Below are 6734 nucleotides of genomic sequence, written 5' to 3'. Positions count from 1 at the left end.
TTGTGTTTACCTTAATCTTCTTTCCTTCAATCAGCCGCCTTCCTTATCTGAATGTCTTCTTAAGTCCTGATATTACCTCCTGATAATTATCTTCTGATATCTTATATTCTGATAACTTAAGTTCTGATATCTTAAGCTCTAACTTCAGTATAAGTACTGGCTTCCAGTTAAGTCCTGATTTGTCCTGTTAGTTAAGATCTGAAAACTAAACACAAATCATTATTAGACATGACATCACAAATATATCTAACAATCTCCCCCAACTTGTAAATTAGCATAAGATACAAGTTCAGTAGATATTTGATGATGTCAAAAATATTAAGTACAAATGCATAAGAGAATTTGACTAAGTAACTACAACTCACAGTCCTTGTAGCTTTTACCATCCTTGAAGTCTGATATCAGCTTTAGCCTGTATATACTTCAAAATTTATCAGCTATAGTTCTTGACTTGGCTTCAGTGTGTGATCTCTTTAATGTCAGGAGTTGTTCTGAGATAGTTCTTCAAAAGAGTTCTCTCAGCATATTCAAGTTAATTTTGCATCCGCCTTTTTACATCTTTAAGTTCAACCGTATCTTCACCGGTTTGAAAGATAGCATCCCTGAGATCATTTATTTTTGCTTTCCTTATATCCTGATCCAGTCTGATGACATAGGCTTTATCAGACTCTAGATTGAATTCAAGACCTTTAATACCAAGAAATGTAGTGATGATTTTGGCGGTATTAGGCTTCATCTCAACTATATCACCATTGTGAGCTCTGTACTTAGGATAGTATGGCCCGTCAGACTTTACAGAGTAAAGTTTCTTCTGCCTTTGAATATCATATTTTAAGTAACTGGCAGCACCATCTGTTGATCTGTTTTTCACTTGAAGTAGAAATAGCACATGTTGCAATTCTTCAAAGTACTTCAAACGAATAGCATTCTTTCTAATCTGGAATACCCTCCCATCTATCATAAAATATAACATGATATCTTCTTTCAATATAGAGTGGTAAACCATTTGTACAGACTCCAGTTGATTCAATCTTTCAGGAGTTGTTCCTACTCCTGATTCACTCAAAGAAGTTGGATCAGAGGTAGTATTATTTACTCTCTTTTCTTTAGAACTACCCAATCCTGATTTGTCTCTAGCTTCCTTCCCTCTAATAACTCTTGCTTCAAAACCACTTGATGTAGTCTTCAAAAGTTATGTAGATTGTTGAGCTTTAGTAAAACCAGGTAGTAGAATTTTTGAAGGTTTAACATGAGCAATGTCAGAGGTTTCATTTTCTTTATCTTCTGATATCAAGCCAACTTGAGCTCTGTCAGAGGTTGCTTGCTTCATTGTAATATCAGAATTTACTAAGTCCTGATCTTGAACAACCTGAGCTATGTCAGAGGTTGTTTGAATATTCTTTTTCTTCAAAATCAGACTAGTATCTTTATCAGATTTTGCTTCCAGATTAATGATCGGCATATGTACCTTTACAGGTTCATTAATTTTAGCTTTGCCCTTAAATCTTGGATCTACCTCTACTTGTGATTTGGCTTTGGATTCAATTTTGGTTGCCTCGGAGTTTGTCTTCTCTTTAATCACAATGCCCTTAGGCTTTGAAGGTTTCTTTGCAGTAATAGAAGCTTTAGACTTGGATTTGACATTTTCTGCTTTAAGTCTGGCTTCTTCTTCCTTCAGACTTTCAAGGTCCATTCCTGGATTGTCTTTGAGAAATAGTCTTTTTGAAATTTCTTCATCCAGCTTCTGTAACTTGGGGTCTTGATAGTAGAATGATGTTTCCTTCCCCTTAAGCTTCAGTGTCTGCCTAAATTTCTGTGATTCTTGACTTTCACCCTGTATCAGAACATTAGGCTTAGTCAGAACTTGCTTATCAGAACTTTTTCTTCTATCAGCATCAGAATTTGATCTCTGTGTAGAAGTTCCTGCTTTCCTAGATGAAGAGCCTTTGCCTTGACCATGACCTCTACCCCTTTCAGAGTTTCCATGAACATCATTATCATCATCCTTACCCTTCAGTGGTTGATCAGTTTTGCATTTGGACTTAATCACTTTCTCCCCCTTTTCGGCATCATGAGGTAATAGGAGAAAGACAAACAATTCCACAGAGTTTTGGATTTCATTGAGTTGATCTTGTTGAGCAGCTTGATTCTTCAAAATATCAGATATTTGAGCTTGCTGCTTTTCTTGAGTCTTTTCTATGTACCCAATGCGGTCAAAGGAAGGCTTAAAAAACCTGTTCTTTTCCAACTTGACATTCATGTCTTTATGAATCAGAGTTTCTTGAATTTTGTTCACCTTGGCTTGAGTTATTGAGTGTTGACCTTGAAGGTGTCTTGTACTCAATACAGTAATTTGAAGCTGTGCTTTGAAATCATCATTCACCAGCATCTCATCAGCTTTAGCCAGGTGCTCAGCAAGAATATTTGCATTAGGAACAAAATCAACTTTGTTCCACTCCTTGATCCATTCTTTTCCTCTTGGAGTTTCACTCCAAGGTACTGGTGCATCCTCTCTTACAAATTTTTTAATCAAATCAGCTTTATTAACTGTTTGTAGAGGTGCATGTCCTGAAGGACCAGCTGCATCAGCATTTTCATTTGTAGCAGCTTCACCAGTATTTTCAGCATTTGCAGCATCAGAACTTACAGAGCCTGCAGAATCAGTTTCCTCTGATAAAATGATTGTGTGTGAGGCTATAGAGGTTTCAAAATCATCCTCTAAGTTCTGATCAACATCCAAATTCTGATGCTCACCTAATATCTAATCTTCAACATCTAGATTCAGAAGAGGTGTTGTTGGAATATCTGCATTGAAATCAACATCTAAAATTGGTGTTGTTGGTGGAGTTTGTTGAAGAATGGTTGGAGCTTCCAAGTACAGAACTTCAGGCACAACCAAGTTATGAATATCTATTTCAGCACTTGTACCTGGGTCTTCAGCATGTACTTGTTCAATGATAGGAGACATGGGAGGTGTAGGCTCTCTATCTTGAACAGTTTCTTCAACTTGAATTGGTGACAGTGGAGGTGTAGATGCAGTGGCTTCAGCAAATTCTGGTTGTGTAGAAGGAAGGGATTCAATCACAATTGGCTCCTTTAGGATCAGAGATTCCTGATCCCCTTCCTTAGCTGCTGCTTCCACATCCTCTGAATCTGACTCAGCTGTGTCCCTGTTAGCTCTTTGTTTCTTCCATCTCTTCAAGGGTGGAGAGACGTTGGGAGCTTTGTCATCAGAATTTATCTTTCTAAGCCTTTTGAGGGGCCTAGAACTCCCAGTTTCCTTTGTTTTCTGAGGAGACACGTCCTCAGCTGCTTTTGCAACAGGTTCTGATGTTTGAACTTGTGCCTCATCTTCTGATTCATCTCTCAGAATCATCCTCCTTTTTTTCTGTTATGTCTGAGGTACAGTCTTTGTCCTCTTTGCTCTAGAAGAAGAAGGCTTCACTGTAGGTGCTGATGGTTGAGTGGTATGTGCTGATGTTTGTGGTTGCTGTGATTGAGTGAGGGTTGGTTCTGGTGGCTGTTGTGTGTTGGTGGGTTGGACATTAGGATATAGCAATGAATAGGTAGCAGCATCAGTATCTACCAGAGCTTGCTATACTGATAAAGGGATTTGTAAAGGTCTCAAAACTCCCTTCTTATTGTCAGCAGTGAAAAGATCAGTAAAAGCCCTATTTGCTAACCTAAAAGGTTCTATGAGTTCACCTGCTAGTTTTGGTTCATCTTTTGTACAGTAATTGTAAATAAACTGACATAATCTAGCAAAGTAAACTACATTCCTTTCCTCTTTCATTCTATCTCCTATAAAACATAACACAGTCTTTGCATAATCAAAATGAGACTGGTTTAAGAGTGCATACCCAATTTGTTGTGTCAGAATAGGAATGGCATCAAAATTTGAGCATTTGTTGGCAAACGTCTTCATGATGCAATCGAAGAAGAAGCTCCATTTCTTTCGAATATATGGGCGTTTGAGTTGACCCAACTTAGCCAAACTCTGTTCATACCCAATATTAGCCATCATTTGTTGTAGCAGGGGCTCTTCAACAACAGAACTAAACTGACAGGATTCAGGTAGGTGTAGAGCTTTTCGAACTGCTCCGGGAGTAACAACATACTCAACCTCATTTGCTGTAAATACAATGCTTGGAGTCCCATGCTTACCACCATCATCATAATGTCCTGTACGCCAGAATGTCAGAACTTGAGTTCCAGATATACTGGTTGGTTGTGTCAATGCGAACCCAATTTCACTATGAGATAAGAAATCCTGGATAAAATGAAGTTCCGAAAGAGCTTCACTCATAGTGAGAATGGCAACATAGTTGTTAGGGACAAACTTTGCTCCATCAAAGATTATATCCTTGGGTGCCATTGAAAGTAGGTGAAAAGTTAGAATTCTTGAAAAGTGTTTGATAAAATGTCTGTATAGTAAACCGTCAGAAAATATGAGAGAATAAGAAAAAGAGAGAGAGTGAATAGAATAGAAATGTAAATAAAACATTTGAAAATCTTTTATCTCTTTTACTTAGACACCCCACGTGACAACAGTTATTGAGAAGTGGAATAGACTTTACACCTGTCAGGCATGCAGCAGTTAATACAAAAGTTAATGGGCACGGGAAATAAGTAATGATGCATATTCAGTTTTTCCACAAAAAACTGTTCCAACGAAACAAATGATTATGACTGCTTTATCTCACGTAATCCAATATTCTGATAAAATATAATCGTTCAAGTATTGACTGAAAAATAAATCAAGTAAATAAATACTGCCACGTAAGCATCAGAACTTGATTATTATTAGAATTTAAAAGTCATCAGAATATGGCTTCTTAACTCAAAAGGTGAATGTTTATTTCTGTAATTTTTCACACAAATACTGATATGGTTACAACAGAACTTAATCAGCAGAACTTCCATCAGAACTTGTCCTCAGAATTTATGGAACTGACACTTAAACTGTTCATCTAAAACAACATTAATCACCACAGTAATTTTCATCATTCATATGGAGTGTAAGTGTGTGCTTTAAGCTAAATATCAGACAAAGAGTAAAGTCTAATTCACTTCAGTACATCTTAGAAATAAGGCATAACTAAGAACTTCGCATAAAATCTGTCATTTGTTTGAAGTCTACTATAGAATGAGTTCATGCATGAGTCCACCTCAACTGTTTTGTGCTCATTTTATGCATCTTTTAAAATTCCTTTTTACAGTGGCTTCTCAGTGTAAGTGAGTCACGACTTCTTATCAGAATTTATGCTATTATCAGAGTATTTCTCCAGTAATCAGAGAATGTGAAAAGTCACCAAGAAAATTTTATTTTGCTTTTCTAATGCATATTACTTAATACCAGCAATGCACTTGGGTCTTCCCTTCCACATATATTTTTCTCTAGATCTCAAAGGAGTACCTGATATTTATTTCTTTTCTTTTCTTTTTCTTTTGATAAGTGAGGCTTATCAGCACTTAGTACATCTATAAGATTTACCAACATCAGAACTTAACAGATAAGAAGCACTATTCTAGTTTTTCGACTTAGTAATAAGATACATAAAGTAAACCTAACCAAGCTCAATATCAGAATTTTCTTGTTTTAAAATATTTCCACATAAATAATTACTTCAAACATGGGATCATTAGTATATTAGAGATTACTAGGTCAGCATCTAGCACAGTTATCCTCATTGGATTGAATAGTCACATAAACATTCATATCACTATTAGAGATTAGAAATTCACATCAGACAACAATCAACATTTAAGTAAATTTCAATTTAAGCACAGATTACATAAAGATAGTAATATTTGGAAATACTGATCATAAAGTCTGATGTATCAGAACATATACTAAACAGATTTAGAGAAAGAACCTGAAACCATTCCAAGTTCATTTACCAATCTTGTAAAAGTAGCTTCACACAGTGGTTTTGTGAAGAAATCTGCTAGTTGTTGATCTGTTGGAACAAAATGCAATTCCACTGTACCTTCCATCACATGTTCCCTTATGAAATGGTACCTTATGCTGATGTGCTTTGTCATTGAGTGTTGAACTGGATTACCTGTCATAGCAATAACACTTTGATTATCACAGTAAATAGGAATTTTAGAAAATTCTAACCCATAATCCAGTAACTGATTCTTCATCCAAAGAATCTGTGCACAATAGCTTCCTGCAGCAATGTACTCTGCTTCTGTAATTGATGTGGAAATTGACTTTTGTTTCTTGCTAAACCAAGAAACCAATCTGCCTCCAAGAAATTGGCAGCTTCCACTTGTGCTTTTCCTGTCAATTTTGCACCCTGCAAAATCTGCATTTGAGTAACCTATTAGCTTAAAGGTCTGATTCCCTAGGATACCACAATCCTAGATCAGTTGTACCCTTAAGATACTTGAAAATTCTTTTCACAGCTGTTAAGTGAGGTTCTCTTGGTTCTGCTTGAAATCTTGCACAAAGACATGTAGCATACATGATATCAGGTCTACTTGCAGTTAGATAGAGTAATGAGCCAATTATACCTCTGTAATCAGTAATATCTACTGATGTACCAGTATCCTTATCCAATTTTGTTACTGTGGCCATAGGAGTGGATGCACTTGAACATTCTTGCATTCCAAATTTCTTCAACAAATTTCTGGTGTACTTAAATTGACAAATAAAAGTTCCTTCTTCATTCGGCTTGACTTGAAGGCCCAGAAAATAGCTAAGTTCTCCCATCATACTCATTTTA

The sequence above is a fragment of the Apium graveolens genome, chromosome 2, assembly GCF_009905375.1.
Source record: "Apium graveolens cultivar Ventura chromosome 2, ASM990537v1, whole genome shotgun sequence".
Taxonomy (NCBI): Eukaryota; Viridiplantae; Streptophyta; class Magnoliopsida; order Apiales; family Apiaceae; genus Apium; species Apium graveolens.
Note: the sequence above shows the minus strand (reverse complement) of the source record.